The sequence below is a fragment of the Andrena cerasifolii genome, chromosome 8 (genome assembly GCF_050908995.1).
Source record: "Andrena cerasifolii isolate SP2316 chromosome 8, iyAndCera1_principal, whole genome shotgun sequence".
Taxonomy (NCBI): Eukaryota; Metazoa; Arthropoda; class Insecta; order Hymenoptera; family Andrenidae; genus Andrena; species Andrena cerasifolii.
This window is the reverse complement of record NC_135125.1, coordinates 2,040,228-2,051,522: the sequence shown is the minus strand read 5'-3', so window position 1 is coordinate 2,051,522 and position 11,295 is coordinate 2,040,228. Positions and strand designations below refer to the sequence as shown.

General features: G+C 40.0%; 1 long non-coding RNA gene across 1 annotated transcript; it reads left to right on the top strand.

The window, feature by feature from the left end:
• The first annotated feature begins 9,903 nt into the window (after positions 1-9,903).
• Positions 9,904-11,175, top strand: LOC143372274 (uncharacterized). Its single transcript, XR_013086250.1, has 2 exons — positions 9,904-10,223; positions 10,708-11,175. It is a non-coding gene; the product is annotated as an uncharacterized LOC143372274 (long non-coding RNA).
• Positions 11,176-11,295: the final 120 nt, after the last annotated feature.

The following is an 11,295-nucleotide window of genomic DNA, read 5'->3' as shown; positions in this document are numbered from 1 at the left end:
AACATTTAAATGTGTTTAAACAGTGATCAAAGGGAAAAGAACACCCGAAGTGCACCGCATTGTCGGCGCCGCACGTTTCGCCAAACTATTTCGCTTCTGTATTGAAAACAAAACGTGATTTACCACTTCCGTTGATCCTTTCCGTTGATGCTTTCCGAGGGAAAAATGTCAGGTGCATCGTGTTGAGTAGTCAGATTTTCTCCTAGACCCTTAGTTTTGGAAATAAATTGAAAGATATCTGCAAAAATGGGTGCATTTCGGGTGTATGTTTCCCTCTGATCATTGGTTAAACATATTTAAATGTTCATAATGCACTAATAACTTATATCGTTGTATTCGGGAGGGTTCATAGAATAATTTGATGCAACAAGAAACCGAATAACTATTACTGTTTCGACACAAAAGATGTTCAAAGTTGAAAATTTTCAGTTTTTTTAAAAATCGAATTTCTCAAAAACTGAGAGGGATGGCGACAAATGGTTTGTGGATTCATTTTCAGCACATGAAAACTTATAAACTGTTGAACTGTGTTATTATCTACGAAACAAGACGCTAAACGTTCGCATTTCGCGCATAACCCTACTTTTCTGTCTTGCCGATCGTGTGAATCTCGATTTCCACGACGTAGATAATTGGAATTTATTATACCATTCCATAATTACGTTCGCTCTTTTGGATACTTCGAGATGATTTGTCTGGATAATAATGCATGGAATTACTTGGAATATTCCTCGGTTCTGCCGGCACTGGCTGTCATTGCCACTGACTACCACCTCAGAATTCAGAACGAACGCAAACTGGACGTAGAGTATTGACCAATCACGAGTTTCGGCACTATGGCGCAGCCAATCCGAGCGTAACCCATCGTACCGCCACATTGGTACTCGTGGTACCCTTTGTTTAAAGTGGTACCCGTTGTGCTTGAAAACCAACACCCGAAGAATATTCCGTTCGTTCCTCAATGGGCGACGGAGTAGGATGCTCGAACATGTGTGAGCGTTGAGGTCATTTATTAATGATTTGTAGAAAAAAACTTTTTTTCCACTGGCATATAGTGTTTGCTTTAATCATAATAAACTAATATATCAACCCCATCACTAAACTGATGTAATATAAAAATAGAAACACCTCAGATATTAGAAACTCCATTCAATTTTAATTTATTTTGTACAAAATACAGCGGACAATAGTGTTATTAGAAGATATATTCGTGACGTGCAAAATCCTTTTAAATATTATGATGAAGATGAATTTAAAAAGCGATGCCGAGTGTTACGTTCCTACTTCATATTTGGGACCGCGATTTTACGGAGCTTATATATTTATTCACTTTCGAGCAAATCCTGGGATTTTACGCTCTGGGATAGTTGAGAGGGATCGAGGGTAAATTATCAGTGGAACGAATTTTAGGAATGCATCTTTAAATTTGGAGAGTACCTAACTTTTCTCAGGGCGATGACAAATCCAACGGGATTAGTTTCCAGTCGATGGGACCTGATGGAATCCCCGATATTGCCAGTGCCTGATCGGGCTTCGGTGCCGCCCGCTCTTCCGGAAACAGGGTGATCCTAAATTCGGGAGGTCCGGTGTAGTCCCTGACTGTTGGAAACACGACGACTCCGAAAAGCTCTTCACCGGTTACCGGTGCTTCCCGATATAGCCATTTCAGTTTCCGTACTTGGACACGTCGTCCCGGACGATGGTTTGTAGGCATTCGTCTCTTTGGGATTAATAATTATGATCGTTAGTCGGCCGATAAATCATTCTCCACTCTCCACACCAGGCGCTACTGCGGGCAACGTTCTGCACTTTAGCGGCACCATCGGTGGAGGCGAGCGTAAATCACGCCTTACGCCTGATCTCTGACTACACCGCGGGCAACGTTTTGCTCATAGGTGATACCATTAATCGGCGCAACCCGTGATCTGTCACTACACATTTTTGTCGTAACTGATTTCACTTTTCTAAAGAGACGAACGTTTGATGCAGAGGATCAGGAATTTGGAATGGTAAAACTTGACTAACTCGTATAAGTTTCACTTTACACTTTATTTGTCACTTTTGTGTCCTACTAATTTACACTTGAATATAATTGTTGAATGTTTGAAGGCTCAGTATTTGAAGATGATTAATTTGTCCGTCTCCGGCGGCGAGACGGTTACCGGTGGGTCGGAGAAGGGATGAGATGCCGACTCAGTCGGTAAGTTCGGGTTCGGCGGATGAATAATAGCTGGTTAACAGTTAACAACGTTTATTAATGTCTTGGTGTTGCGTTCTACATTCGATTGCCGCGTCCGGTCGCGGTGGCGGAGCTACGGTGCTTGTGTTTCGACGCGGCGGCGCGGTATCTCGCGGCGGTAACGCGCGACGGCGGCGACTTCGGCGAGCTTGGGAAACTAGGATGCGGAATTTGTGGAACGTTCTACCCAAACTGGCCTAGAAGGCGCGATCCTGCAGGAGTCATACAATAGAGTTCCAGTGCGCAATAGGGCTTTGGCCTAGTGCGGCGAGGAGACATCTCTCTGGCGTAGGAGGGGTGCAAGATTGCTCTCGGCCTATTTCGGACAGAGGCCGGTAATGGTGCAGTAGTGGCAATGGCCGACACTGACACACCTCGAGGTTATCAAAAAGCGAGCGTCTTGGTTTGCTGCATGAAGCGGTATATCTATCCTGCACAAGAGCTCTCGATTCCGCTCGCCGCGGCCTTTATATCGCGAGACCGTACATCTTCGCCCGCAAGAGTCGTCGCGGGGCCGCGGCGCGAACTGTGTCTTTTGTCTCGGCGCCGTACGCTCGCACGGCACGTGACGTGACTTCGTCACAGCTCTTACAACATTAATAAAATTCCCTACCGGGTTAAAATACCCTTCCCTATGATGTTCCGTCTCAATTAATGTACCCCCCGCCGCTCATTGCCACCCATTCCGAAAGGCCACGTCCACTTAGAAAACCAGGCACTCAAACAGGCCCTCACATTACATATACTTAAATTGTAATTAATTCATCTCAGTCTACCTCCTCAAACAGCACACCTTGGTGTGTGCACGCCCCCACCCCCCACTAGATTGGGGCCATCCCTTTCATAGTATGACTACCACTGCTTCCAGCCTTAGCTTCCAGGATCATCCTCCATCTCACATTTACACTCTGAAGATTGAGCGCAACCCAGGGACATGCATGCGCCACAACTCACTCTGCTTTCCTGCACTCTGCGGTTTTACCACTCATTACTGAATGCTGTACTCTGACGTAACGTAGCATACGCACTATATCATATTTGTACCGTTTAATTCACATTTTCTCTGTTCTCAGGAATGCGTTTTTTTTTAATTTTCCGGTGAAACACACTCAGGCGATAACTATCACATTTGTCGATAATACCACAACACCTTTTCGTCGGTAAATGGGCCACGGCCTATACGCACAACCCATAGGGGACGCTGATTACCACGTAATCCCCTACTCACACGATCCAGTATAAAAAAAGCAGTACAAATTGCTTCTGCGGATTCCAAGGGTACTTTACAAAAATTACATAAAAAATAACTATAAGAAACTGATATAATAATTCCGTTTAAACTAGAGAAGCACGGGTATTTTGTATTTGATATTTTGGTATGTTTGCCGATATTAGGGTAGTTTTGCCGATGTTTTGGTACTTTCGTCTATATTTGGGTTCTTTTGCCAATATTTGGGCACGTTAACAAAACAGAAACGCATTGAAAATCGTGTTCTCTGGGACTATGTGGAAACCTATTGATACCATGTCGCCCCAATGCGCCACGCGCGGTTCATATGATACGGGCCTGAGGCGCTCCAAGCACCTGGACCGCCGCAGGGGCCAAGACGCGCAGCGAGAGAAAGGAGGCGTTGCCTCTGAAAATCGGCCGCCGCGTTCATTTAATTCCTAAGCCTGATGTAAACTATGATTACAGCTATCATCCGAAAGTTTTGATCGGCAAAATGGACGTGGTGTGCAAATACTGCCAAGCGCGGTTTAGGTTCGAAACGCCTGGAATGTGTTGCTCCAATGGGAAAATGAAGCCGAAGCCGCTTACACAATCTCGTAGGGTAAGTCCGGTATAGTTCGACCACCGGGAGAGTCCGGCCAGTGTTTATATTTTAAGAGTGTCGCAAGAGAGGGCACTGTGTGTCATTGATACAAAAGAAATGGATGCGCTTGTTGTTGATTTTGCATTGACCATTGTCACAAATCCATATTTAAATTATAGGAAACACTTAAGACTTTATGCAAGTCTGAAAGTTTTTAAAGTACGTTACAATGCTGATGATATTTGAAAGACAGGTAACTTTATTTACACTATTCCGATCTTGGGGGATATAATATGCATAAAACTACAGTGTCACCCCAACAATACGTATGTGGTCAAGGTGGTCGATCACTCCCTTGATTATGGGATAGTCCGACCACATTAATGCGGGACAGTCCGACTACATTAGTTAAATATGTAGTGTGTCTGAAAAAGTGTAACTATCTCGAAAAATATGAATGATACGAAAAATTGTTTCGTACAAAAGTTGTAGGATGTCAAGAGGGATATAGCATGCTCGTATTTTTTATTTCTTATTCTTATAACTGACATCGAAATGTTTTCTAAACACTACCTACATGTGTCTTTTTTACTGTAAACCCATCTTCAGATTCAGGGAGCGAAAATTCCATTTTTCAAGATAGTGATATGTCGTTAAAAGACTGGAACGAAAATGAATGCGTGTGATGCGGAGAAAACTATTTCGAAATCTCGAAAAGCAACGATTGGATTAAATGTGTGCGCTGCAGCCGTTAGTTTCATGATACTAAATGTTTCAAGTACAAGAATGTTTCCGATTTACGTGAAAAACTGAAAAAGAAATAACATATCAATTAACTTCTTCGTGTATTATACTTTTTGTAAGCTACACTTTTTGTTATTTTTCAAGGTCGGTCTCACCCGTAGTGGGTGGACGCTCTAACCCCGACATGCGGGTGAGACCGACCAGTTGCAATGTCAATGTTTTTGGTTGAAAATGAAAATAAATATTTGAATTTATCGCACACTATAATTTATGTATACTCTAAATTGCTTGGGCTTTGCTTTAATTTCTACAACGCGACAAAAATGTGAGAAACAACGTTGCTACAATTTCTTTTCCAAAAATTGATCGAACTATCCCGGACTTACAATACAATTCGTGCTCCCAGATGACGTCATTTGGCTCAACGGCGATAATTGCAGAGCCAGGGTTCATGCTCATCTTTAAGGTGCAGGGTCAAATTTACCACCAAGTTGGTTCCATGCTGGTTCCCCAAAATTTTTGCAAATTTATTTTATGAGTGACGAGCAGCTGCAGGTCGATCAGTGTTGTAGACCCATTCTCAGTACGCGACGAGAGATTTTTTAAATCTCCAGAGGATGCCTTATCGCCATAATCAGTTGATAAAAATATTCAAAACAGTCTTGGACCAAATGCCGGCCGACGAGTACAAGGTTGCTATATGTGCTGATAAAAGGCCGCTTGGCGAACATGAACGGCGTTTCAATAATCCAACGATGAACGAGGTGGCCGTTGCAATGGTTGGGGACCACTTTGATAGACACGATATACTCCTGCATGCCCCGAATGAGCATGGTATGAGCATCGGGCAAGTGAACGTTTCGTTGATGAAGACGGTGAACCGACTGCGAGCATTCGCCGAGGTGCTCCGGCCGATCTGTTTGTTATCGACACATCAAAATGAGCACGCGATCGGATCGCAGTGTAGACATGTACGGGCGACTGCATACGACGCGTGCGGATAAATTACAATAGGTAGTATGTATATCATGGAGTGGGCGCAAGAACATTCGTTCAAACTTATTGAAATGTACCGTAATCATAAAATATTATTGAACTCCAAACATGAATCATTTTATAATATACAAAAGGAAGATGCATGGCATATAGTTGCGGAACAGATGAAAAGGAATATAGAAGATTGCAAAAAGAAAATCGATAGCTCATATTACAGCTGTTACTTTTTAACCCGCTGGGTACCCAGCTACCCAGAACAACTTCAAGCCATTGAATGTGGAATTGTTCGATCATTTTTGGCAAAACATCAAACAATACCACATACAATAAAACATGCAATTGCTTGAAGTTGTTTCGTCAAAAAGCAACAACTCTAGCTCATGTAGGACAAGCACTGCAATATTTATATTTATCATATTTGTTCTCGTTCGGATCGGTACTCATGCGGACACTTCTCGGATCGGTACTCATGGAAACTGTGAATGAATCCTGCATGAGCCCCGAATGAGCATCACGCGAGGAAATCGGCGCTTATGTGATGCTCATTCGGGACGAATGCTCAGATGAATATGCAGCTTTAGAAGTAGTTACTTTAAATAGAAGATATTAGCATTAATCCTGTACATCTTACAAATGTTTGCAGTACCAGCGACTAACTGTCAGATATTTTTATAGTTATTCTTCTGAAAATTGAGCGTTGTTCGCTCAAAAAGAAATAATTAACTATTATTGTTAATCATTATAATATATCTTTCATCATTATAGTTATTAATAACTTTTTTTCAGTTATAAATATTTTATTTATAAAAGTATTTAAATTGTTTATAAATTATTAATAACAATTAATAAAGTAATAACAATATATTTATTTTTAAAAGTCTATTATAAATTAAATCAACTAATTTTTCACTATGTATTTCGCCGTGGAATGTAAAGGATTAAAGGTTGGATTAAAAACTAGATAAGCAATAATTGAAATAATCTTCAAATTTTAGTCACGAGCACGTCTTGCGGGTCGCGAACGTGATCGTAACATATTCTCTCACAAAGAATCGACCTTATTTTTATCTCTCATGAATTCTGGTTGACCAGTCAAACCAGTCTTCTTCTGATTCTCCAGTCAAAATTTTCGTCGACATAATACGTATCTAGAGACGCGTAGCGTCTCGACGTCAAGTACATGTTCGACACCCTGTATATGTCGACTGTCGCTACCGCTATCATTTACTTATAGCGAATTCGCTTTCTCGCACTGACTCTGTGCTGATGCCAGAAAATGACTTGGATTAGTTGTTTCTGATAGAGACAAAGATAGATCTATAAGAATCAACCAATCCAAGTCATTTTCTGGTACCAACAGAGAGTCAGTGTAAGATACCGAATTCGCTATTAGTGATCGTCTAGGGAGTGATCGGTATAACCGCAGCCATCTTGGAGGAAAACCGGAAATAAACATATCTATCTCTTTCTATCAGTATTTCTCTCTCTCTCTTTCTGTCAGTATTTCTGTCTCTTTCTATCAGTATTTCTGTCTCTTTCTTTTTTACAGTTTCTTTCTCTGTCTACTTCCGCTTTTGCTCCAAAATCGCGGCAACCAATCAGCGACGATACACATTGTTCCAATCACTCCCTAGAGGATCACTACATTTATACGTCGCCCGGCTATTCCAACCTAACCTGAAACTTATTTCATTAATATCTCATCACGCCTGCGATATTTTCTAAATTTAATGGCATTTTTCTTATGTAAACCGCATATAAGCTTTCAAATAAGACCAAATTCAATAAAATCGGTCCACGCATGACAGAGATATCGTAATATCGTTTCATGGAGCAGTCGGAAACGGTAAGATTTTTCTTCTGATTTTCCTTCAACCAAATTTTTCGTCAGTATAATACGTATACGCGTTACACGCACACCTTCAGCCAAAACGAAACTACCACGTTACGTTTTTCGTTCGTCGACTCTCGGGATTATTCGGCAGGGATCGTCGTCCGTCATTGTACATACCTATTTTTTGAATATACCATTGAACTTTATAACCTATCAATCTTAACCTTCCAAGTGTCAAATAATACTTACATTATTTGACACTTGGAAGGTTAAGATTGATAGGTTATAAAGTTCAATGGTATATTCAAAAAATCTTAATAGGCTTAGGAATTAAGTGAACGCGGTCAAGGTGTAATAAACAGGTGTTCCGACTCAGCACCTTTACCCCAGCGATTTTGTGTGCCGATTTCTGTGTGGTTCCTCTGACCGTCGCGAGAGGCATCGTGATAAGAAATCCATGTACGCATGCATTTATGTGATTGTATAGTAAAGCTTTCAGTCGTATTTTGCGCAAAGTCAGTCTTTTCTTCTTCAGCGCCGATCTAGCGGCCGCCAGAAGAACTAGGAAGAAAAAGTCACACATTCTGAACAGGAGTCGGAACACCTGTCTATTACAACGTGAACGCGGCGGCCGATTTTCAGAGGCATCGCCTCCTTTCTCCCGCCGCGCGTCTTGACCCCCGCGGCGGCCTATATGCTTGGGGCGCCCAGTGGGTGGAAACTGAATTGGGAAGGAACTTGCTTTCATAGCTTAGAGGGCGCTAGTGTCGCAGTATAGTTGTGTTTGTGTCTGTACATACGCGATCGGCTGAGCTTACTGTCTTATAAGTGAAAACAAGTGTAACGTGAGTGAAACGCTAGTGTTTACTTGTGTTTACTGTTTAATAACTTAAAATGAATGTGCAGAAGAATAGAGCAACTGCAAAGAGGGTGACAGGTAAGAAAGTTTTATGTACGGTTTCAGTTATATTTGAGACACTTGTTTATTTGAATATTCGTGATGTTTTTGAATTTTTAGGTTATAAACTCTATTATCAAAAACTTTCAATTTACTGTAAAAAATATTAAAAATGATTTCCTAAACTTAAAACTTGTAATTTTGGAATGCACTCGTTAAATGCTATTAAAAGACACAAAAATGAATTTTGTTAGCTGCAGGGAGAGGACAGAGAGGACCAACAGTACAATGGCGATGCATAATGCCAAGTTGTACGTCGAACAGCGATATAAAGAGACACAGCTTCCCTCAGAACGTGATAAGGAGTGAACAATGATAGCAGGCAATTAATAATCTGAACCTGGATGGTCTTACATCTGATGAATTGCGCAACTATAGAGTTTGTCAACTACACTTTCCTTTAAGTGCCTACAAAATTACATGCATTCACCAAATATTACAAGACGATGCTGTACCGCAATTAATTTTGAATTCTAGGTCATCTGTTGGATCCCCCAATGTATTGACCATGGGTAGAGGAACAGCATATATATGGAGGTCGCGTATGAAGGAATATATATGTACATACATAAACAATGTAATATAACTAATTAATATAATTACTTAATTCTAACGTTTAAGCAAACTGTTAAACTGAATACAAGGAACATTTTTCAAAGAAAAATCTGAGCCACTCATTAATCCTTACCTCTACTTGCATTTTTTACAATTAAGTACCTTATACAAAATGTAGAGTAAGAGATACATTTGTTGGCATTATCCAAATCTTCTTAACGTGTCAACAAATGTATTTCTTATTCTACATATTACAGTACGCAGATTCTGAGTGTATTTAATTTTTCCGGCACGAGCCGCCATATTGATTTTTAGTTCAAACAGAATCTTTCATAGCTTAGAGGGCGCGCAAATACTGATCCAAAAGTTTTGCTGGAGTTTCCACCCCCTGGGGGCGCCTCAGGCCCGTACCACGTGAACCGCGCATGGCGCGTTGACAAAAAAACTTATCGAAAATCGTGCTGTCTGAGACGATGTGGAAACCTATTGACACAATTTCGCCCCAATGCGCCACGCGCGGTTCATATGGCACGGGCCTGAGGCGCTCCATGCACGTCGGCCGCTGCGTTTACTTAATTCCCAAGCCTGATGTAAGTGGTCCAAATTTGAAAGGTCAGGAGTTTTTACACTAAATAGGAGACTGAATTATTGTCTCAATTAACAAGGTAAGTCGCCAAATTTTTTTAATAGATTTCTTATGTAGAGTAGCAGACTTGGAAGTTGTCCAGAGAAGGTACGACAGAGAAGCATCTTCTTTCGCATAAGTTTCTGGAAATTTGTACCATGCATGAACAAAATAATATATTGTAGTAACAAATTGCATCGCATTTAAATTGCCAGATATTTGTATACCAGCAGTTTAGAGTTTTTATGTAAAGCTTATATTATAGAAATGAAGGGGACGCACAGGACTTAGATAAAAATGAAGGGGACGCACAGGCTTAGATAGAATTGAAGGGGACGCACAGGCTTGGATGGATATAAATGAAGGGGATGCACAGGCTTGGAAGTTGTCCGGAGAAGTTTAGATAGATAGACAGAGCATCTTGTTTCGCACAAGTTTCTGGAAATTTGTCAAATAAGGTAAATCGACAAAATTTTTCAGAAGACATAGCGTTAAGAACTATTAAGAAAATAGATTATGGTGGACTGCTTGCAATGTAGAGCAAGTCACATTAGTGAAGAAAGTACGCTAAAAACACATCTCCCTTTTGTGAAAGACATCCGTAATACTTTAATAAAATCCACAGTAGTTGCCACGCTATTCATTAATTCATTAATTTTTTAGATTCCCATTAACAATATTTCAATTCATCAATAAACATACTAAGTTAATTTTATTCCAACACCAATAAATTGTGCGTTCAAAATATTGGATCTCTTCGTTCATTTTTGCTGAATTATTATCATTAGCATTTGTATTTCCTGCAACAAGACTTTCTACCATACGCTCTCACATTCGGATATATTTTATAGTCTCTACACTTACTATAGCAAAATGCCACTTTATTTCTATATAAATTCTATGTTAAGTTGTAACTAAAATGTGGCTTTTATATATTTACAGATAATCGAAGCAGAAGAGAAAGAGAAAGTACCCTGCTGCACGAGCAAATGCAATATGCACATTTTCATGTATAATTTGATTATTTTAGAGTTTTAAGAAATAAGTATATACAAAATCGAATTTCATTAGGAACTAGCTGTACCCGGCCACGCGTTGCTGTGGTTCAGTCTGGTTAAATGGAAAAGAAAGAAAAGAGAAAGCGCACGTTTCTAATATGATTAATTTCACAATGTGTGACATCTATATAATAGTAGGTATATAAAAACACGCGTGTATTCGAATGCAACGTTGTGTCAAAATTTCAAAGCAATCGGTGAAGAACTTTCGGAGATTTAAGATTTTGAACAAACGAACATTTACATTTTTATTTATATAGATAGATAGATAGATATGGAAAAATGTATAATTTAGAGCAGAACAAAAATAAATTGGAACATAGTATTATATTAATTAAACGATTTTAGTCAGCTTCGATGCTGTTTTCTTCTTGTATGTTTGCTTCATATCTGAAAACTCATATTTAAACCAATTCCACCAATCGACTGAATACGTATAACATAATTTACATATTTAATCAATGTTAAAGGT